Raw genomic sequence first — 23,862 nt, forward strand, 5'->3', positions numbered from 1 at the left:
TTTGGGGATTAATTGTCTGTGAGGAAAGCATGTCGTGGCTCCGCAAAAGCATTGCAATTACTGCGTTGGGCATCTCTGCAAGCAGAGGTGTAGGCCACGTTTGGTAATGCCGCGCAGTGCTCGGAAATTGAAATTACACTACATAAATCAGATTTTAATTAAAAAGCGTAGTAAATACCGCCCCTAATTATTTTTCTCGAAACCTCTCAAAAAGTCATTAAATTACGTTGTGAGTCCCGGACCATGAATATAATTGCCTGCGCAATATCACTACTTCTGGAAAATAATCGCATCACTCTTGTATTAACATTAAAGTTTGTCGCGAGGAGAAGACTGTTGGGAAGTCCTAGATGTAAATCTAGGCATTTTTGTGGAAGGAGCGTCTGCCAAGAAGGGCCGCACCGGCCAGCGCACATGAACTTAAGTTGAGTGTACACGTTCAATACCTTTTTTACAGCATAGCCGTTTAAAGGGGCCATGCAGACAAAATACAAGTTTGTTTTATTCGAAAGATTTCGTATTTTAAAGTGCCTCCGGCGTTTGTCCGACTGCAAACGAAGCCGTATCCACTGAGAAATTAATCAATTTATGTTAAAAGTTTCATTCTCCCGCCAAATCATGTGTTTTCGTGACGTCTGCCCTGATGCCATGAGGGCGGGTATTAAAACGAACTTTCAGTGCGTCGTTGGGCTTTGCAGCCTTGCTCACCGTCAGTCCTCCCAGATGGAGCTATCATAGTGAGCCGGGAACCTTTGTCCGCCGTTGCTTTGTTTTTGACCGCATTTGCCCCTGGCTTGTTTTTGTTACGGTAGAAAGTAACCGCTTCGTGAAACATGGGGTATGCTCAATAAACAGGCTCACATAAGACAACGTCGCTTACGCCAATCGGCGAGTGTCGTGTAAGACAACTCCAAAGCAGCGGGCTGCTGTGCAGCTAAAGAAAAGCATCTTAGAACGGAGAGCAAGTGGGCTGGTTGGTACATGTCTAAAAATGTAAGAAATCTGTCTACTCTACGTCCTCTACTCTACGTCCTGTCCTTTGCGCTGCTTCTTACATTTAAAAAAAAGCATAGTGCGCCCAGTACCAACAGCAGAGCGCGTCGGTACTTCCAGGTTTACGTGTATTTTCGTAACTTTCATTGTTTACCCCATTATTCTTACTGCTGTACAGTGAATATTCATTACATTTAAGAGCAAATAGTTCTTTCGGCAAGCTTATAAGCCCTGCCTAATCTGCCTTTTCTTTTGCCGGCCTCAGCCAATCGCACAGCTGGGCATATGACATCATTGGTTCTGTTGCGGGAAATGAGCTAGTGTGTCGCGTGGCCATTCCTTTCTTCCTAATTATATAGCTTATTTGAGCGAAGTGTGCGTTAAAAGTGGTGTCAGTATGGTTCTAACGAGGCAATCTTTCGACTGAACCAAACTTGGGTTTTGTGTGCATGACCCCTATAAGCTTTTAGTTCCGCGTCCTATGTCATGATCACTGGCTAATCATTAGCGCCACCTTCAGCGCCATTACGCTGACGCAGCTCCAGGCCCAAGCGAGGAGGTCTGGGACGTGCTCGGTGCCTCTTTTGTTACCGCCCCCGGTGTGGTCAGTCGTGTTCTACAATGTGCAAATAAACGCTTTCTTTTGAAGAAGTCCATTTCGCCTCGCCATGCCTCTTCAACGCCCCAGCCTTCACGCCCAGCCCTCTGAGTGAAAGCCTGCGGACAAGACGATCCGGGCCTGCCAGTCAAGGAGAGCATTCAGCGGCAAGTTCGGAAATCCATGTGAGATGCAACAGGCGAATTGGAAGAGGGGCTGCCAGCTCTCCAGCCTTGCAACACTAGTGCAAGTTGCGTCATTTTCCCCCCTTGGGTATCACTAAAACTTCCGCCATCTCCACGAAGTGAATGATTATGAGAGGGGCGAAGCAAAAATGCTTATCGGTAAAACCGCAAAACATTCGCCCGCACATCATATAAAGACTCGACACGTCAAGCTTTACACCGCTCCGTTGACAAGCCTGTCGACGACGTCGATGTTTGTGGTGGTTATGTAGGGGTTGTTTTGGACGATAAGAATCTCCATGGGTAAGTTGCCGAATTCGGTGTGTGACATTTTAGCCACCTTGGCCGTCGCCTTCTGCAGAGCGCCTTGTGTCGTGTATCCCCGGTACGTGTCTTCAGCTCGCAGGCGACGAACGACAACCTCTTCTTCTTCCTCTCCTCCTTGTTGGGTAGCAACGAACGAGTTGAACGTTTTGTCCTCTTCGGCCAATCTTTGGTGGGCCAATCCCTAGGGATATCCTACAACAATCATCATTAATGTGCCGTGCCGTATACAGCAGCAACTAGGGACGGGACAGGGCCCGAGCAAGAGGAGCTTCGCCCCTAAAAATTAAAACCGCTCCACTCAGAGTGAAATCGGTCGGAAGTGCAGAGCAGTGATTAATCCCCCAGAGTGGTTGTGGTGCCGTTATGCGCTTATTACTACCGCCGCTCCCGCGCTTCACCTTGATGTCTCACTCATCTCTTGATGAATAATTGAGGAGTGGTTTTGCTCAAAGCCAATCACATTTCCCGCCTTCGTAGTGCTGGCGCGCTCTCTGCCTGGAACAGCACGAGCGGGAGTTCTGTGTTTTTAAGTACCGAACACTTAAGGTCCGCGCCTTGTCGTCGTACCTCGCTCGCTGGACCCAAGTAGAGCCACGCGGAGTTCCGTCGTCGCGGCGTACCCCAGAGGCTTCGAAAGCCAAGCTGTTTATATAGACATAAGAGTTCGAAACTCGTGAACCGCCGGCGCTTGTCATACATCTCCCCGTGGTTTAGTGCAGAGACAACTGTTGGCCCATTTGAGGCAAAATGTACGTAATTAACCGGCAGCGCCCGCGTTCAGTTAGTTAGAAACGCTGGTTGGTTTGGTTTTTGCGATAATAAGCGAAAAAAAGTGGCAGTGCAACGTCGGCACGTGCGGGAGGAAAAGCAAGCAGAAAAAGAACAGAACTCCCGCTGGCGCAGTTTCCGGGAGGGGGCGCGCGAGCACTGCGAAGGCGGGAAATTTGAATTGCATTAGGTGGCAGCAGGAAGCGGATAATGGCGCTACAGCCCATTCTGGCGAGAGAGAGAGAGAGAGAGAGCGATCTTTAATGAAGTCTGGCGATGTTAGCTGGGCTAAAATGCCTAACTCACTGCTCTGCACTTCCGACAGGTTTCACATTGAGTGGAGCGGCTTTAATTTTTTTGTGTTCTTGCTTTCATCTCGCACGCGCCAGCGCCCTACTGCGCAGTTTGGAACGCGTCGTTTTTGGCGGCCACCTTTTTTCGCTTACTACTGAAAAACTAGCCCAACTGGTGCGCCTAACTAAATTGACGTAGGGGTTGCCGGATACTTACACAGGTTTTGCCTGAAATGTGCCTCCAGTTTTCTTTGCGCTAAACAACGGGGATATGTATGACAAGCGCCTGCGGTTCAGGAGTTTTGAACGGTTATGACTGGAGACCGGAACTTCAGGCACGAAAAATTAAGGTTTTAGGCGCCTATAATAGGCACTTAAAAGTGCAATTTAGGGTTTTATAGGCCCGAAATATGTCATTCAGGCACATTTAGGCTCAACTCGTATTTACTTCAGCAACGTATTTTACGACAAATTTTTTACTTGCATTAAGAACAGCGGATAACTCCTGTGCTGTGGGAAAATAATTTTATTTTCTTGGGGAAAATTAGCCGCACAAGAGTTACTTTTTAACAGATTTATGTGAAATTCGGGGTAATTCAACAACAAACGAAAAGCTTAAAAAGCATGACAAGTCAGACCCATCTCAATGATTTGCGGCTTGAAGTGGTGCCTCATTTCGGCCGATAATTGTGCGCGAAAAAAAAAAAAAAGACAACACTGAACGTTCACTTAAGTTGGAGGAGCGTGCTTGTACCTCGGGACGCTCCATGGCCTGATTGCATATGGAATATCAGAATGTTTGGTGCTCAGAACCTTCGGCAGTTCTTTTAGCTTAGGGAATCGAGGATTTTTATGTCAGACAGAAATGACAGATTTTCATACAGAAATGGCTCTATCAGCAACCAGTCCTTTCGGAGTGGTGGCTGATCTGTCCTGGACCTTCAAAATAAGCTTAGAATTCATGGTCAGATTGGCACCCGAGCTCTCAGCAGCGAAAATGCTTTCTGCTAAGAGTGTGAAATAATTCCCCGAATGCTTGAAGTCACGTTCAAGTTTAGCGTGGTGTAAATAATTTCGCCTGCGACGCTTCTGTCGTCTGCAGTAGTCTTAGTATGAACGGCGAGTGTGTTTGTAGTATTGTGCTGCTGAGGCCAAAGACGTGGGTTCGATTCCCGGCCGCGACGGCCGCTTTTCTGGTGAAGGCGAAAAGCGAAAACGCCCGTGTGTTCGATATTTCTGCACACGTTAAAGATCCTCAGGTGGTCAAAAATAATCCGGAGCCCTCCACTACGGCGCGCCTCATCGCCTGTTAAGCGTCGGCGCGTTAAACCTCATAATCTACCAATCAGTGAATTTGTAGTCGTTTTTCGCCCTTAGCCGAGTTTTTTAAGGGGTTACAACAGGCTCTGGTTGAAGAGACACAATCGATAACCGATGCTTGAAGACACAATTGCAGACCGAAGAAAGACCTTAAATGCAGCTATTTATTTGTTGACAGATCAGAACGACCTTCTCAGCTCTTCACAACTCCAGTGATTCCCATAGATAATAGAGGGAAATGCGATAATTTTTTCGTACAAATTACTGAGCTATTCTGTTCTGCAGAAGCAGATGACTAGGAAACCGGCGGGGAATAACACTATTCAGGAACTACGCACAATACAGCGATTATAAATATTAGACAGCACGCAACGTTCTTTGTAATTAATTCCCTTATAGCAAGGTTTCCAAATGCCATTGAAGCATACTCGGCGTGCAAATCAATTTGTTTGAGATACAGTAGCCGACCGATTCTCGTACCTGGAGGGGAACGAAAACTAGTGTGAATAAAAGAGCAGTCCGAAAAATACGCGAGTGGTAAAAGCGAACTTTCTTTCATTTAAATAGAACTGAAGAAGTCGCGAATGGTTCAGGACAAACCTGATGATGACGTTGCTTACAAGTCAGCGTCACCTGGTGCCTAAAAAAGTGCTGTCTTAAAACAACTTTCCACATATGACCCATTTCCGGCTTTCGAGATTGCTTCCGCCGCAGACTACATGAAAAATGATGACCTCCAAGATCAAAGTTTGTTAACCCGGCGGCAGTCAAGCCAATTCCCCATCCAATTCGAAGCTCGCCAGGTGGCTTGGGATTTGAAATGACGTCATCCTGGAGTGGCACCATGGCTCTGTCGCAAAAAATTGTGTCCCGGAAAGCGCACTTTTGGCTCTATTTTGTCCCAAATACCCGTTGTTTCTCTGCATTACTCCTATACGACAACCGGCGGCACCTTGGGAAAGTCCAGAATATCCGCCAAGTCCGAATTTTTGAAGTCGAAAAAACCCGTCTACTACTATAATCAATTTCTCCATCAAATCAATTTGTTTAAAATAACAGAAGCTAATTGATTTTCATTGAGATATCCCAACATTTGCGCAGAACGAGTTCAGAAATGAATGAAATAAACGTTTAATTTAGAGGCATTATTGAAAAAATAATAAATTAAAGGAAATAATAAATCTACACGAGGGCCTGTGGGACAAAAACAAACAATGGAGGTGCTGGGTATCGATCCCAGTACCTCTCGCATGCTAAGCGAGCGCTCTACCATCTGAGCTACACCCCCATGCATGGTAGGACGCAGCACTGCGATCCCATTAGGTGCGTGCAATGCCGCGACAGAAACTAGATCACGCGAGAGTAGCCGAAGGAAACCGGCTCCCGCCGTGGACTCCGCATTATGAATTTTAATGTTCGGGCTCGGCTTGTAGGTCCTTCGCCCAGCGCTGCGTGGAAATTTGATGTTTTTCGACATTAAATTAAGCACTACTCTGAATAAGGGCCTTTTGTGAGGATTCATCTACAGGTCTAAAGAAAAAACGAAAATCGTTTCAATTTTTATTATTCGTAAATTCCCCAAAGGGCGCCTGGAAGCCTTGTTCTGGGGCAAAAAAAAAAAGAAGTACTGCACACAATAAATGATGGTAAGAAAAAAGCGAGTATTTACAACAACTATTCGAAATAATATAACCCACGCGACAAATGTAGCATTTATTAGGTAAACTGCCAATATTGGCAACCTATTTGTACTTTTTCGACACTTCAGGGGTACAAATTTGGTTGGGTAATCGGACTACCTTGGGGTGTAGACCGTATATATTTACTCTTAGTGGCCTATAAAGCCCGCAAGTTGTGTTCCGTTGCCTCACCTTTTCCCTGAAATTCTATTTCATGCGGTTGCATTACACTGATTTGACAGGGAACCTGTGTTGAGCCTATATGGAACCGTCTGCACGTCGGCACGGCAGGTGGTGGGCGTGCGGTTAAAATGTGATGCTCATAAAAACAATAGTAAGAACTCTGTGAAGGTGGATCGCCAGCGAAGTTATTCAGCATATGGCATCCGGGAGACGCACAATTTACGGGAAAGGAGGGAAGAACTTTTAGTTATTTTCAACTTCGAAGGCATTCGTCTAAAAAATACACGCACACACTTTTATTCTGACTCTCACTGACCATGAAAATTGCCCCTTTTGACAGCTAATCCACTCAAAATGCATAAACAAGGGACGACACGTAGAGGCTTGAGGTATACGCCATGTTGTCATCTCAAAATGGTGCCTATCATTAACTAATCCACTCAAGATGCATAACCAAGTGATGAGGCGTTTCAGCGTCAGGTCGAATGATTCTTTGAACGGCTTGCGGCATTGGTAATGACCGCGTGTTTATAGCGCGCACACCGGGACGTTCGTTTTCCAACCCCTCGCGCTGCAGAACACCCCGCTTTGCAAAGATATGTACTGCCTGGGGCACAATCCTCTACAACAAGAGGCCGCCGTTTTGAAATGACGCGGTAGCGCTCTGCAAATGCATGTGTCATCGGATTGGGGCGCCGATTTGAGGGCCGGAGGAAGAGCAGAAACCCTTTGGTAGCAAGGGCACAAAGCGACACGCACTTCCCACCGTCGTATTGCGTGTCGCTTGTGCCCTTGCCACAAAGGGGTTTCTGCTCTTCCTCCGGCCCTCCAATCGGCGCCCCAACCCGAGAACGCATGCATTTGCAGAGCGCTACCGCGTCGTTTCAAAACGACGGCCTCTCGTTTTAGAGAATTGGGTCCCTGCATGCAGGTGATGGTAAAACATTTTAGGGGCGAAGCACCTTAGGACCTCACTTTGTCCTGGGCTTGGCGTCCGTGTACACAGTGTTGGCATGCTCGACGAGCATTGAATTGGATTTGATTGGATTGAATAGGATTGTATTGAATTTGGATTTGATTTGATTGCATTGGAATAAATCGAATTGTATCGGATTGGATTGGATTGAAATTGTATATACTGTACACAGGCGTTGTCACTCCTGTACATGCGCGAGTGGGCAATGCCACGGGTGATTTACGGTAAGAAAGATCCCCAGTGCTTCGCCCACTCGTCATGATTCACTTCGTGGAGATGCGTGAATTTTTTATTGAGCAACCAAGGGAGGGAGCAAGGGCTGTGGTCAGCCTCCTGTGTTCAGGAGACCGCGGGCCTGCACCAAATCCAGCGCTCGTTGCACCAGGGCGAGTTGATGCTCCGGTGCCAAGCTGGTCAGCCCACACGCCCACTGCTCAAGGGAAGGGGAGTGGATGGAGTGGGGGTGGTGGGGACGTGAATGCACAAGGTTGTGAGAGGGGCGTCGCATTTGCGGGCAGTTGTGGGGAAAAAGGGGCGGAGGTATGTTGGAGAGGATATTATGAGTTGCAGAGGGTTTCTGTTTGTAGACACCGATATACGTGAGCTTGGTGGTTCGAAAGACTGTTCTTCTGCTGTGTGTAGTGCGCGAGGACGGAGTTGTTGGTAGAAACCAGCAGAGTTAGGACTTGATGGCCATAGAGTAGGCGCCCAGCGGTGTCGGCCCTTGCGGATGGGGCTTCCCGGGTCAGGAGATCGCGGGCTGCGGCATGAGTCGCCTCATTCCCTGCAAGGCCAGCGTGGCCTAGGGTACCGATAATCGAAACTTCAATGTCCTCGGATGTCCTCGGAAAGTTGCTGCAGCATGAAGAGGGCCTGGGGTGATGCAAGGCCAGCTTCATACAGACGACAGGCTTGTTGGAAGTCCGTAATGATGGTCAAGTATGGTTGATGCTGGTGTGTGCTAGGTAGATTTTTTAAGCAGATAGAATACACGGAATCCTAACGATATAAACTGCGCTCTAGAAAAAAAAAACCTGCACATAGCGAAGCGAGCAGTATACATCTTTTCCCAGAATTTCTGTAAAGAAGAAAAGGTTAACTAAAGGCTGCAATGCTGTCCTGGCTATGACCTAGTTGTCTGTCTTTTTCAAAACAAGCTACGATTGTTGTACAAGCTTTGCAAAAAAATGAACATTAGAAAGAGTGCACGTTTGCGCTTCCGCGTCCACAAGGATATGCCTGGTTGATGCTCGCACACTCGATTTCGCAGCAACATGTTAGCAGTCGACGTATGCTTGCGTGTAAGTATTTCGCCCAAATATTGGAAGAAACGGAATATCCGAACTTGCCGAGTTTCACGGTTCCGAATCTACTGCTTAACAAATGCCCAGAGATATTTGATTTGCATTCGAAACTGGAAATATTTGAGCAGTACGAATATACGACAATTTATGCACAGTCTTGAACAAATGAAATGCGAACGCGCAAACGTGAGTGTGAACACAAAGAGCACAATGCCTTTCTAAGAAAGTCAAATTGTCGCATCACTCCATAACAACAGTAAAGACTATGAATGTGACTTTCGAAATATGTATACCCCACCACATCATTATGTGATCTACGTGAAAGCAATTCTCCAATTTTGCAAGTTGCGGTTCACACATTCGTGTTCCATTTTCATTCGTCCATGACTGTAGATGACGCGTTTTTTTTTTTTTTAATGGGCCAGATCCGCCTAACGAGAATTTGAGAATCAAGCGGAAGTTAGTTACCGGAACTAAATGAACGCCTTCAGAGATATTATATGATTTATGTTACATGTGAGCTAGGGGACGTTTATGGACACAAGTAATTAAAAATTATGCCGTGAATATCAGCAGTATTGGGGTGATAAGTTTGGATTTGGCTTATATTGAATTGAAACACTCAAGCTGATGCTGAATTCTTAAGAAAGCTTTATTTAAACTGACTTCCAATCATTGTGCGATTGAGTTTTGGTGAAAAAGGCATTAAAACATAGAACAGGGCCTCAAGAACAGTAGAACTATACAGAGAGAGCACCTGAGTCCTCTTGGCACCATTAGCTGCTCATTTCGAATTCTTCCTCAGGATAATTATCTCGGGCACGACTGAAGGCACTCACGAAGTAAGCAAGCTCTTCATTGCTTTTCCATGAATTTCTAAACCGCTTCACAAGAAGGCTGCTCATATCTTATTCCTAACCTTCTTGAAGTGGTTCGTACTCTCAGAGCGGGGGAGGGGGGATTTGCCATGGCTTGTAAGCGGCGGCTATTTAGTTAAGTACTGAAACGGTAAATATGGAAGTAAAAAATAAATACAACCTGAGTTATTTCGTAGGAACGGGGAAACGGGGGAGACGAAATGAGATCATTGTTTCACATCTCCGTTTCATTTCGTTAACATTTTCTGTTCATTTAGTCGTTGACATCTGGGTACAGATCTTTCGCCGATCTCCTAATTGCCCTCGGAATTCATAATAAGCCAGCTCCGAAACGCAAAAAAAAACCGTTCGAAAACAACCACGAAAGAGTTTGAACACTCAAGCCAAAATCAAGCTCCCATTGGGCAAATGCATTTGGCTCAGTTTGATCCGTGAAACAGCAGGATGTGGCTCATTTTTTATGCGAATTACGATCTTCGTACACGTTTTTAGGACGTTATATTAACTATTTTCCAGCCAACCCTTTTTTTAGGGGAAAGCTGGCGAGTTTTTCTTGTCACTGTAGCTATATCCGACTCAGTTTCGGTTTTCGGATCCGACTTATTTCGAAAAAAAAAAAACGCCTTCTATACGCTCTTGAAAGTCGCCTGGACAACAAAACAAAAAAAAAGGATGGAGGTGCTGGGTATCGATCCCAGTACCTCTCGCATGCTAAGCGAGCGCTCTACCATCTGAGCTACACCCCCACGGTGAGACGGGGCAGTCGGATCCCGTTAGGTGCGCACAACGCCGCATCGGAAATTGGATCAAGCGAAAGTGCCGAAGAAACCGGCTCCCATGGTGGATTCACCGCTGTGCATTCTAATGCGGGCGCAGGGCTTGCAGGTCAGCTGCCTAGAGCTTATTGGAACGTGGTGTTCTTCGAGGTTAAATTTAAGCGCGACTTTGAACACGCACTTTATGGAAGAATTGGGCTAAAGGTTACAATTAAAGTTTTCCATCGGATAATTTATGATTCACAATTACCTTAAAGATCCCCTAGAAGCAATGCTCTCCGTCAAATAAAGAGGAATGTCGCCCACGGTGAAGAAACAAAATAATCAATTTGTCATTTTTTAGAGTGTCACAATGAATTCGTGGCGTGGTTTCTGATTTTCCAAAACGCTGAGCAGTGGGGTGTGCGCATGGAGAGATGGGAGGCGTAACAGACTTTCAACCTCTCAATCTTCCCGTTGCTTACCGACCGTGCCCCTTTAATCCAAGTAGTATGCGGAGGCCAACTTTACCAGGTTGAATTTGTACAAAAAAGGCTGTGTGTGAGAGAGAGAGAACTCTTCAATGTGGGCTGGAGAGGTCAGCTCTGCTAGCGGCAGTGCTTGCTACGCCAGATGGGGATGATTACAATGTAGTGAAGTGAATATGAGAGATCGGGAAGGCAACAATAGAGAGTGTGAATTTGGGCAGGTATATGGAGATGATCAAGCATGGGATGGGAGAGGTGCGAAGGGTGATATGCGCTGTGTGGAGGTACGAGAATAGCGATAGAGGTAAATTTGTGCAGGTGAAAGGACTGGAGGCCAGGGGGGTTTGATTTTCGTGGAAGGGCCTGTTTTTTGGAGCGTGATGACCACTATAATAGGGGGTAGGGTACAGGTGAGGGCTTCTAGGGTGGCTTGTTTGGAGGTGAAGCCTGTGCACTCCCATTGCCGGAGGTGGCACGTTTTGTAGATCCGCGTCCAGGTGATGGGAGTCCGAAAGGGGGATGGTGATTCTGGGGACAGAGGGATGAGGACAATATGGAAGGTAAGAATTCCTTCATGCACGTAAGGAGTTCCGTGTGGAGAGCAGCCGCAAACCTTTCATTGTTGCTTGTGTGGTTAAAACTGTTTGGTGAGATGAATGTACTCCTGTCGTTGTGCTTCCAGAGCTTGTGTTAGCTGGGAAGTATGGGGGTCTGATTGGGGAAGTGTGGGGGGGGGGGGGGAGGGGTGCTTGCTTGTGGTAAATGTTGGTTGGGGAGGGAGTTCGGGGGGAGGGGGTTTAGCGGTGTGGTAGGGGGATTGGAGTGGGTTGGGCGTGTTGGGACTGGCGGCATAGTGCGTTTTTTTGTCGGAGCCGGGTCGCCTCTGCTAAAAGGGGTTTGATTTGCTTCACGGGCCTTGAATAGAAAACACATGTTAACTTTATTAACAGACTCATTTTTTATTCATTTACCCTAAAGGCCCTTACGGGCGTTACACTCATGGGCCCTATCTTGTTTTTAATATATATGAAAGACATTACCCGTAATATATGTTCTACTATTCGATTATTTGCGGTTGACTGCGTTATTTATAGACAAATTACAAACCTCCAAGATTCCTTATCCTTGCAAGCATACCGACAAAGTAGAGTAGGGGTCGGCAGATGGAAATAAATGTACCCAAAACTAACCCCATATCGTTTACTTAAACTAGCATGTCAGAGCCCAGTCACTATTTTCTTAGTAGTATGCCTACATTAAAAGACTCATTACTATGCCACCGCCAAAGAAACATGACTTGGCGGTTGTAATAGCCCCCCGGTTCCGTTTGATCGTGTCACTTGAATGCTAGCATGTAGTTAGCACACTGATAAAAGTGGTTGTATGGCGGTCCCATATTACGCCACTCCTGCCTGTGTTGCATCACTGCATAGCAAGGTTTGAAAATGTTTCAATATTTCTTGAGTTTTGAACAGCGTAGCTGTGTAAGCTTGAGTTTGGTCCGGTGGCGTGAGCAAAAAAAAATTCCAAAAAGAAAACTGCGCTGCCTGCAAAGGGTGCACCACCGCAGATAGAGTAATATAACAGTGAAGCCGACTTTCGCGCATGCTCAAGTGTCAGCACATGGGGGATACGCGTATCGCAAACCTTACTATACAATTATTAAGGTGATAGCCTTTCTTGGAATGCCAAACGCAAGAGAAAACTAGCGCAGCTTGCATTAGTGGCGCAAGGCTGGAGAAACAGCGGAGCCGGGGGTGTCGACCTATCTTGTTCCCCCCTAGGATCCACTGTCAGCGTGGCAAACCGACCTTTAAGGCCTTGTAAGATCCGCTAAACTTGGCCTCACCCCTCACCCCTCAACCCTTAGCCTAGCAAGGACATAGCAAAACCTCACAAAACTTAACAAAGCGTAGCAAAACCTAGCAAAACTTAGGAAAACCGGAAGAAGCTGGGTCGATTACCAGCTTTTGCCATTTCTCCAGCCTTTCACCGCTAGTGAAAGCTTCGCCAATTTTAGATGCAAAGCATCTCTTAGTCGAGGCTCCGTCGTCCGGGGTCCGCGGCGTCCACACCTCTCCTCCTCTCCACAACAGCTGTGATAACGCCGCTCTCTCTCCCCTCCTCCTCTCCACACCACCTGTGCGGGCTCCTCCCTTCCTCTCCCCTCCTCCTCTCCACTTCAGATAACCAGGTCCGCGGCGCTGCACCCTTGAGTTGCTGCTTTCTGTCGAGACAACGCTGCGCCGTCCGATGAGCTGACAATGGACGCCAACGATTCTGGCAGTGAACTGGCTGTCAGTAATTTCAAGATCGAATCGTTAATACGACAGCCGTTGACGCTGCACTTTACCGACCATAAAGCCGTTATAATAAAGGCAAAACATCACCTACTACTTGATAAATAAAGAAGAAATTTAACACGCTACTACACGTGTCTTTACTCTAACAACCAAATAACACGCTACTACTCACAACCAAATAAATTACACCATCTTCCCACGGGGGAACCCTGAGGAATGTTGGTGGAACTCCGTACAAACTCCGTGCAAAGCCGCGCAAACTCGTGCAAACTCGAGATGCTTTGCATCTCCTCAGGGTTCCCACGTGGAAAGATGGTGTAATTTTTTTTTTCGGTTGTTCGTCCATTGGTGTTAGCGATTGCTCTGCTTGATTCTATACATAGACAGTTGTACTGTGATATACCTTCTGTGACATATTTGCTGACGTTATGATGCTTCTGACACAGCGTGTAGGGGCTGATGACCTCTGTCAGCTAGGCTGTCTGTGCCTATATTCCCAGTCTCATCTCGCTTGGAAATATATAAAAACAATAAAACCACTTCAGTTGGTCGAATGTAGCTGAGTGAGTTAGCAAAGGCTAGTTGTTTCCCATTAAACAAAGTTGTATTTTGTCTTCCTGGCCCATTTAAGGACTGCCACGTTTTATGAGGGTTTGGTGGTGGGGTTTGCGAGAGAGCATCCCCGGAAGCTCACCTGATACGTAGTTTCGGTGCAGGTGGGCCCTGCTGTGGAGGTGAGGGGTTGGCTGAAGGTCTTTGATGAGTGGAAGGGGATGGTGGGTGTAGGGAAAGTAGGGTGCGATTCCCCGCCAAGGATGCATGACGGCTTGCTTGGGTGCTGTTCGGAGGGGTTAATGGTACCGCAAGTGGAGCAGCGGGGACTGCGTGGCAAGTTTAAGCCAACACGTTTCCTGTGTCCTGTTGAAGCAGGCCTTCGGATGTCCTAGGATCTGCCCGGGAGTGGTGTTATCGGGACGTTTGGCGTCGTCAGTTTTCAGTGCCGGGTTGCTGTCCAAAAGGCTGCGTAGGAACGTGTCCGGGGCGTCAGAGGGCGGTACCTCCGTGCACGCCGATGATAGTGTTGGCGGGGGGAGGTAAATGGTTACCCAGGGCGTTGTTGGCATCTTGATAGCACAGGGAAGAGATGGCAACGTATAGATGGGTCCTTTTTACCTAAAGGCGGGGAGAGGGGGGGGGGGGGTGCTGATTATAACGAATTTTGAGTGATGGTGTATTCGGAGTTGGCCTTCCGGCGTAGGGGTACTTGCGGTTGTTGTATTAGGTCGGCTAGGTGCTCTAAGGATATATCGTGTGGAGCGCCAGGCCTCCTCCTAGGGGGGAAGTATGATCATGACAGCTTAGTCGGGAAAGGGCGTTGGCTAGTTGGGGAAACGAGGGGGGGCGTCCAGGCGTGTCGTCGCTCGCGGCGACAAGGCGGCGCAGGGTCACTAGCGATGGTGAGGCTGTGTGTGATGGGGAGTTACATGCCGAGAATTGGGGGAAGGGTGCGCGTCATGATGTGGTATTAGGCGAGCGCTCCAGACTCCGTCCGGGATCGTTCAGGGAGCGTTAGGCTTAGTGTGCGGCGAAAAGTGGTCCCGCAAGATACGAATCCAGTGTACGCGAGTGTGCATAGGAAGATCGTGGTGCGTGTTGTCTTGTCCCGACTTCCTTGACACCACCATCCCCCCCCTCTACCCCCACTTAGGACCAGTCACCATCTTTATGTCAATAAAGGTTCGTCATTCATTCATTTGGACGGCTGGCGCACTGCGGTATTTTCGTAGCACAGGGAGAAGAGGGCAAGGTGACGAGTTTAAGCGTAGCGGAGCAGCGTCCCGCCCCGGATGTCAATACACCATGTTTCTTATTTTGGTATTATGGTTTCCTGTGAGCTCTGAATAGGCTGTGCTCTGTACCAGTTGCTCGGCGTAGCTTCAAGTAATCTTTCGTCTGCGCACTCGATGTCGGCAGTTTCTATCTCTGGCAGCCGGGCCCCGAGTGTGGCGTGATTCAGAAAGTCGCGACTAGTGTAATTTGTAGAGTACCTTATGAAAATTGTTATGCTTGACACCTGCACTGCGTGCAGTAAAACTTCGTTGCTTTTGTGAACGAAAGCGTTTTCCCAAACCTAACATCTACTCCCAACGTGCCATTATGCCTACGAATTACTTTCCAGCAGGCCTTGGGGTTTTGGGTTTAAATTTTGAGCAAACAGGCAGGGATATTTTTCTGTTATTTTGTATTATCTTAAAGAAGTAGTCCTGAATTTCATCAATATTTTTTCTCATTTAGGTTTGCCGGGTCAGTTACCGAATTCAATTCGAAACACGCAGAAACAGTGCAACCGAACTATTTCTGATATGCAAGTATTTTTGGTAATTCCTTCAATTAAATCTCTTTCTCGCTTGTTTTTATTCAGCGGAGTACGGCACCGTCGCAAGAAGCAATCTGAAACGAAGGCAACACTCGAATAGCACTTTTATAAATGAGCTAAATGAGGTTTGGGCGGCCCCATTCGTGTCCCTACCTCTTCCTGTCTCTCATTAGTATTCAAAACGAGTAAGTGCACCCACGTACCACCTCCTTGAGACTGTTCTGCAAAGTCAAGGATCAGTTTCTTTCATCAGTGAAAACTGTGGGTTCATTAGCCACTATGTGAAGAGGGGTCAATAATGAACGTCATGTGCCAGAAATTTGCCGCTGCTCACATTTTGCAGATGTCCCAGGCTGCCCTGGGGACACACATCACGCCGGAACGTGTAAGTACAGCGTTTATACCGTGCAAGTTGTCCTAAGGACATGATTCAAGCAGACATTACTTTGTTCCCCTATTTATTTCTACGGAGCAAGAAAACAATTCAGCGCCACTTTCGTCCGTTGCGTGGGATCAACCCCTCGAGTTTCTGGTCCTGTTGTGCGGTCTTCGGCGCCACCATCCTCCTCGACGGTTGTTGATTGGCTTCCTTTTAAAGGGTCGCCCCCGGTACCTCCAGTTCGGAACGCAGAAACCGAGCAAATTCCTGCAAAATCCTAGACGACAGAAGCACCCACTTCTACAGTCCTGTAAGCAGTACCTGGGCGGGGGTCTCCCACATTTCCTTTCGCCGCAGTTGCTTCCCACACACTGCCTAAACACTTCGTGACGCAGGAGGCAGGCTGCACGGAAAATGGGCAAAGATTGGTCAGTGTTATAAGCACCAGAAACAAGGGTATGTGACTTAGACATTTCTTAAAGCAGTGGTTCTCCAATGGGGGTCCGCAGAACCCTGGTGGTCTGCGAAGCCTTCCAGAAAACTCTCTTCCCCATTAATTTCTCTTTTTCCCAAACTCTGCTGCCAATACAAAAATGAGGCTTCGCTGCAAGACAGGTATGTTTTTTTCCCTCCACGTAGCACATCTTTTAACATAGGTTTTGTGAACAACATGCCAGCTACGCAAAAAAGCCAGACACATAAAACGCAGGGTCCTATAATTTCAGCTGTAAGAACAAATAATTTGAGACCAGCTTCAAAAGGCGGACACTACGTCTGGGTGACTCTAGCTTCAGGCGTAAATTGTTTGACATTATGACACGGATAAACATGGTTTATTGTAGCCACCCCCCCCCCCCCCACCCCCCATTGCGAGGTGGACACGGAACTCTGGCACCACTACCGCATGGTGGTACCAGCTGACAATGAATTACGCACCGAACGTCATATACTCCTCCTGGAATGCGTACACAAACCATCCCAACCACCCCTCTCTCGACGTCTCGTCCCCGAGCTGTGGAAGATGCTGTTCGCCAACTGTCGACTGAAGAAGCACACTCTCCCGGTGACACAGGGGGAGTCTGCTAAGTCAACACATGAATTCCCGGACTAGATTTCCGCTCTAACGTTCTAGCTCATTAACATGTTCCCTTCTCTCTCTCTCTCTCTCTCTCTCTCTCTCTCTCTCTCTCTCTCTCTCTCTCTCTCTCTCTCTCTCTCTCTCTCTCTCTCTCTCTCTCTCTCTCTCTCTCTCTCTCTCTCTCTCTCTCTCTCTCTCTCTCTCTCTCTCTCTCCGTGGGCTCAGCAGCACAACGCTGTAGCCACTGCGGCACCGCGGCTGGTATGCAAAAAAAAGAAAGTTAAGAATGCAAAACACGATTTGCAAGAAAGCGTGATGCCCTAGGCAGACGCTTTATATCTGCAGAATAAATCATATTCTGTCAAGGTAACACACGTAACTGTTAGAGTAGTAGGAAAGTAGATGGTCGCCAGCTTCCTAACTAATAAGCAAGAATTGAAAAAAAAATAAAACGCTGGACACGAAAAGCAATAAATGCTGTAAAAGTTCCGATAATTGTCTACAAATTCAGCAGAATCCTTCCACACCAAGAAAGGAATGTGCAACATTAGATAAGCTGGTAAAATGTGTTAACAGAAGCGAGGCCACAAAGCCAGAGCCTGCAGCATTTTTTGACAAAACCGAAGGATAAATCACCAAAACCGCTTTTCTCCGGTTACAACTAGGCTTGGCCATACGTGTATAGCCTTAGCTACTCTGTCCCGCATAAAATCTCCCAATGGCCGCTACATATAGCCGTCGTGGCGATTTAATGTCTAAGGCATTGGGCTGCCGATCTCAAGGACGCAGGTTTGAACTTGGCAGCGATAGCTGTTTTTCTCATGGCGGATAAATTGAAATTGAAACAAAAGGCTTTATTTTGATGAAATTTACATAATTTTGCGGGGTATTTGTCGGGTGAAAAAGTTGCTCAAGGAAATTCTGCGGGCCCCAAAAAATCCACAAACAGAGGCAGCAGCAGAGTGGAGTAGAAACGAAGAAAAAAGAAACACAAACCTTTCCAGTAAAAAAAAATAAGAACAGAGAGACAGTGGAGCGGTTAGAATTAGGCCCCTATAAAAATAAACTGCACTAAAGACCCACCGAAAATGAAAACGCCGGTGTGTCGATATCTCGACGCACGTTAAAAATACCCAGGTGGTCAAAATTAACACAGAGCCCTCTGCTGCAGCGCCGTGGTGCTTCATGTGTAGCTCCAATGCCTAAAACACTCAAAATTTGAAATTATTTTCTTTACGTACATGGTCGTCGCCACCGCCATTTACGCTGTGGATTTCGCCGTCGATTCCACAGTGGCTTCCGGTGGTTGGGGGACTGGTGTCGGTGGTCGTTATTATGACGACGACGCCACAGAGATCGTCTCTGTCCCCTTCTCTCTTCTCGTCCGCTCGCAAGCAAGCACACTATACATGTTAACAAAAGTAACAATAGGATGAAACGAGACGCTTTAGCCATTTTTTTAGACTAGCTTGAAATGCTTATTCCTCGCATCTTCATAACACTGTGCATAATATGGGACGCTGGGAAGAAAAAGCCTACAGGTATAACGGCCATGTCTAAACTAAAGCCTCCATCCGTCTTTGTCGTTCTCCGGCCGTATGTACGCACGCAACTCTACTGTTTCGAGCAGCTGAGGGCAGCTTTCTTGTGCGGCTTTGCCGCTTTCAAGGCACTACAGTTGTACGAAGGGGAGATTTATCTCTTTTCATTATTTTTTCCGCTTGTCAACCCTTTGCTGACCATGTGAACACGTAGACGTCACCATCAGTGACAGCTGCATTGTTTAGGCGGAAGCCTACATATCTATCCCACTCCTCCTGAAGGCTTCCTGCAGTGCAGTAACAGTCATTGTATTCCTTGTTCTGATAAAGCGACAGTAGAACTGCCTCTTTCGTGCGCGGTTTTGTTGCACCCGCAGTAGATTCCCCGGGATAGGGTTTTGTACTTTGGCATTGTAGCAAAAAAAAAAAAAAGCACGTCGCCTTATTTACTGGGCATCACAGATTTTGACACCGCGGCATAGCTGCAGCACTGTTAGACTCTTTAGGGGGCCAGCCGTAAGTACGATGGTTTATTCTTTACATGAACGCATCCCCACAGCGTGCCCAATTTCTCCCAATGTGGCCGCACGAGCGGGTGCACTTATAGGCGTACTCGCTAAATGTATTGCCCGTTGTTACGATTGGACGCCAATTGCTTCACCGCTACTCTGCGCGCGCGTAGTAATGCCGGCGTGTATTACAGAGGAGCTTCATGTGTATTACGGTGAAGCCAGCGCATGAGGCAGGTGTCGACACGACGGAGCTCCTTCATCGCGCCTTTTTTGCTCGTTTTCTGCCTCTGCAGCCTGACGTTCAGCGGTCTCCCTTTCGTTGATCAGCTCAATGCATTCCGACAGCTCGTCATCGTCAGCCCCAAAAGCGTGTATAGCCGGTATCAGCTTTGGCTTTCTCAGCGCGTCCGAAACATCCTAAGGCAACTCCCTTGTGCAAGCTCCAAAAACTGCAGTGTTTTTTTTTTTCTTCAAAGCTTTCAAATTCGTGACTTTCTAATGTACTACTGTCCCAATAAACTGCAATAGACTTGTGCGAATAACCCATGCGATAAATACACCCTCCGTACCAGCTATTCTCTGAAGCCTGGTGCAACTCAGGGAAGAAAGGTCCGGCACTCACCATTGACTGCGAAGTCCGAAGCCGCCTTGACGTCCGTGGTGTTGGACCTCACACCGCTGGCACCAGTCGTTACATTGCGAAGGCGTCCCAGTACCGAGCTCCATCGACTTCTTCATGTAGTGGTAGCGTGGTGGATGAGCGGTGAGTGGGAGAGCTGCTCCTATTCTGGACGCCGAATAGCCGAGAGCTAAACTTAACTGTTTTAACCTCCACCGTCTGGGCAGTGAGTGACTGGTGGAATTTTGACACGGGACACGGGACGCATCTCAGATGGTAACACTTTGGTCAACTTCCGCTTCTCCTCAGGAGTAGAGGGACCCTGGCATTCATACTTGGCCAGGGGAGGTCAAATACCCGACCACTAGGTTGCTCAGGCGGGAATAGAGATCCCTGTGCAGGCGCTGTTGCATTTGGTATTAAAGCTCATCCATGGGAAGGGCTATTATTGAGACACCGTCAAGCTGAGGATCAGGACACCCAGCTTCCCAGCTTCTCTTGCAGCTCGGGGTGAGTCGTGGACGCACTGTAGAGAGAGAGAGAGAAACAACTTTATTGATGCCTGCAGCAAGGACGCGGCCTAAACGTCGTGACGGCCTGCCCCCTGTCGCGACTTATTCGCACCGCCTCCGGTGGAGGGAGCACTTTCGGACCGCTGACAGTCGAGGGCAGCCATCACCTGCTGGACGGCCAAGAGTTGGGTGGCGTGGTCACCGCTTCTTGCCGCAGCCTCGAGCTGCGGCGGGATCGTTGTGGCTTTGCAGGCTTCTCGTGTGTGGAGTTCGCAGTTCCACAGGATGTGAACCGCCGTGGCGCTCTCCTTCGCACATAGTCTGCACACATCACTGGAGTACACTTCGGAACACATATGCTTGGCAAGCACCGGGGTTAGCAGCGAATTTGTCTGTAACTGCCTGTATATCACTGATTCTTCCCTTGTCAGCCTCGGATGAGGCGGCGGATAGGTTCGAAGGCCGAGGCAGTACCACTCGAGGACGTCCCGGTACGTGGTGAGGGGTTCCGGCTCCGCGAGTAGGGGCGGCACAGGCGGGGAGGCCAGACCATCGCGCGCGTCGCGACAGGTGAGCGCGTGCGCGGCCCGGTCAACGCACTGGGCAATGCCAGGACACTACCAGGCAGAACGACCGGTAGTACTTCCCAGTCAGCAGCCCTTAGATCTTCTTGACAATGCTATGGCTCAGCTCCGAGATAGGGGGAAGTGCGACAGCAGCAGCAGTTGCTCCAGCTGCGAGCGCACCACATCCACGACCATGAACTACAGCTCCGACGGCACCTGAGAGAAGGCCCGGTGGAGGCGGTCACCAGCGTCTCGCTCGTCCTCCAAGTGTGAGACTCAAGCGAGCGGCCGTGCTCAAGCACCGCCTCTGCCGCCCCTCGGTGAGGCTTCTAAGGCTTTTAAGGCCCAACATGAAGAACAAAAACTTGATCATCCCTTTCACTCTGTGATGAAGAAAGGGAAGCTAAGCCTGGGTGTGTTTTGCCTCAATCGACGCATCTATGTACGAAAAAAAAAACACGTATGTTTGGGATTTACAATTGAGCATACTTACTAGTTGATTATCTGAGTCAAACGTGGAAGGACTACAGTTTCATTCTAATGGAGAAGCACGGGGATTTCCGTTCACCTCCCTAAAAAGCGCATTTATAACTACAGAGCACATTTCCATATCTACAACCTAAAATGTGATTATCCAATTACAAAAAGTAGCTGGTACGCGCCGTGATGTTCGAGTCGTCTCAGCGGCTAATTGTCGTCTAATTTGTTTTGGGATAGTTTCGATAAAACAAGAATTACAGACGTTTTTCGCAACCATATTCGCCCCGTAGACAGCCACATTCTGTAAAGATTACAACTTCACTGTGAAATAATTACCACAAGTAAATGAAACTGGGTGTAATGGTAGAGCCGTCTTAGCGGTAAATTTCAGTATGATTTTTTTCCAATATATCTACGGAAGATTGAGAGCCCGGAGCATTCGCAATACACATGGCACGATTTTTTTTTCGTGTTGACGCAATACGTGGATGACCTAAAACACTTCTGGAGGGTAGCTATATACCGTATTTACTCAATTCTAAGCACCCCCCTACTTTTTTTTCGCGGTCGTATATCGACATGACGGGCGCAAGGAATAATGATTACTTGGCAAACATTCATAGAAAAATAGGCACAGACAGTGAATCTACCGCTTACTGATACTCAGTTACCTTCACTATCTTTTGAGGTCGCTGCGCCGGTTGGCCCGCCCCTCTCAGGATCCCGCAGGATCGTGCACTGTTCCGTTGAAGGGCTTTGTAATCGAAAACTCCATAAATTACTTGGCCACATCGTCCACTCCGACCCGCTCCACGCGTCTTAAATACGCCTTGCGATGGTTGCTTAGAAAAGGGGCTGCTTAAATTCGCACGCAAACATTTTTTTTTTCAATACTAGTTCCCGAAAGTAGGGGAAGGTTCTTAGAATCTAGGGGTACTTAGAATCCGAGAAATACGGTATATCTTCGTTTAATGTGGTCATACCTTGAATTTTTGGGCTCAAGTAGGAATAAGAGCCTCAGAAACACCATTTGCTCCTTCAGTATGCTCAGGCACACGGACGCAGACAGATGTCCACAAGTTGGTTTGCAAGGAAGTCCAACGCCAATACTGTGCTATCATACCTCGCGGATCACCTTCCAAAGGCCAATTCCCGAAGACTGGCGCATGGCACTTGCCCGTGCGTGATTTTTTTTTTTTGTTTATATCCAAACCGCATCCCCGGGGATTTATTGTAATTTCATAGCTGCATGTCAACAGCGGCCGCTTCAAGTCGTATCTGCTCAGAGTGATCGCTTGTGCATTTCTTTTTTGTTTTGTATGCCTACTGCGGAAAAGTCCGAGAAAACAGCTGCGACTACAGTAATGTTTCCCAAGGAGTATGAGAACCAAATATAAAAGACAATAGGCCTTCCTGAAGACAATAGGTTTCCCCAGAACAGTTGTTATTGCAACAGTAATCACAAAATAGCAATGTGTAGTTGTTTTTTTTGTATGAGAAGAAGAAGAAGAAGTCTTTATTTTTAAGCAGACGTTGTTACAATTCCTGCTGAAGAGGCAGGATCTAAAGGCATTGAGTGCCTGACGAGGGCTCCTGACCCTTTGAAGTTCACAACAGAGGAGTTCACAGCAGAGGACATGTTCAAATCAAATATGCGTACTTAGCAATAAGATCCAGCAATACAGAGAGAAAAAAAAAAAGTAAATTAAGAAAAATACAAAAAACGTACATTTCCAATCATGAGAATCCCAAGTTATACAATATACATAAAACTTTTTTCTGCGATATCTGTTACCAGCAGATACAATAGAACACGACATATTTTCTTACTGATTGTTCCTCATGTCTATGAAAAAATCACGTCTTCACACAATACAGTTTAAATTCTTTAGAGTGCGACACGCCTAGTGATTGTCATATCTCACTTTCTTTTCTATAAAGAAAAGCTATACCGAATATTCTTCGAGTGCAGAATATATAAACTCCCTGTAAACGGGCTGATTCAATGAGCTCCCCAAATCGTCCCAAGTCGGACGTGAATAGAAACAAACAAAATGTCGCGGCTTTTTCAGCGAGTAAAAACATTGCAAATACTGATGCAGGAACCCATGGCGTACGACGCCAAAAAGAGTGAACTGTACGTGTGTTTCTGTTGTTGCTGTTGTTCTTGTCTTGTTTTCTTATTAACCAGCTTCCCAACAAGCAGCGAGAGCAGTCTTTCTTGATATTTACCCAGCCGAACGAACCGCTTCCCATCATTGACTAGCCAGAATAACCGTTAATTAGTAATCACCATTACGAACCAGAGATGATCGGAACTCTGGCGATGAATACGTCGGCCTTGGCTCTAGTGAGCGGTAGAGGAGCGGCCGGTTGAGTGCAAAATCAAGACCGTCTGTTCTCACCGCGTCAGTTGTAAAGTGGGCGTGAAGTTAGCTGTCACAAAACGCTGGCACAACCACGCAAAAAGAAAGCATGCCGGGGGGAATCGAACCCGGCACGTTAGGACAAATATCCGAGGCGCAACCTCTACACCAAATCTGAAGACGAAGCATAGCGTCTAATCAGCCGGTTTTGCTTTCGTCTGGACGAAACTGTACAAATTTCACGCCGGCTCCGTCTGGACGGAACGCTGAGCTCAGTTGTATTCCGTCTGGACGGAAGGATAACCCGCAGCGCTCCGTTCCGTCTGGACGGAACTTTAGCACTTGTATATCGTTCCGTCTGGACGGAACGCTAGCCATGCAA

General features: G+C 47.5%; 1 long non-coding RNA gene and 2 other non-coding genes across 3 annotated transcripts; all 3 read right to left on the reverse strand.

Annotated features, from left to right (window-relative positions):
• Positions 1-5,699: 5,699 nt before the first annotated feature.
• On the reverse strand, positions 5,700-5,772 carry Trnaa-agc (transfer RNA alanine (anticodon AGC)). The gene has a single exon. It is a non-coding gene; the product is annotated as a tRNA-Ala (tRNA).
• Positions 5,773-10,177: 4,405 nt separating this feature from the next.
• On the reverse strand, positions 10,178-10,250 carry Trnaa-agc (transfer RNA alanine (anticodon AGC)). The gene has a single exon. It is a non-coding gene; the product is annotated as a tRNA-Ala (tRNA).
• Positions 10,251-15,868: 5,618 nt separating this feature from the next.
• Positions 15,869-18,263, reverse strand: LOC144164671 (uncharacterized). Its single transcript, XR_013321219.1, has 2 exons — positions 18,126-18,263; positions 15,869-16,209 (listed from the first exon to the last, which is right to left on the reverse strand). It is a non-coding gene; the product is annotated as an uncharacterized LOC144164671 (long non-coding RNA).
• Positions 18,264-23,862: the final 5,599 nt, after the last annotated feature.

Source organism: Haemaphysalis longicornis, unplaced genomic scaffold (assembly GCF_048455015.1).
Source record: "Haemaphysalis longicornis isolate Haplotype H1 unplaced genomic scaffold, Haemaphysalis longicornis Haplotype H1 scaffold_133, whole genome shotgun sequence".
NCBI classification, from domain to species: Eukaryota; Metazoa; Arthropoda; class Arachnida; order Ixodida; family Ixodidae; genus Haemaphysalis; species Haemaphysalis longicornis.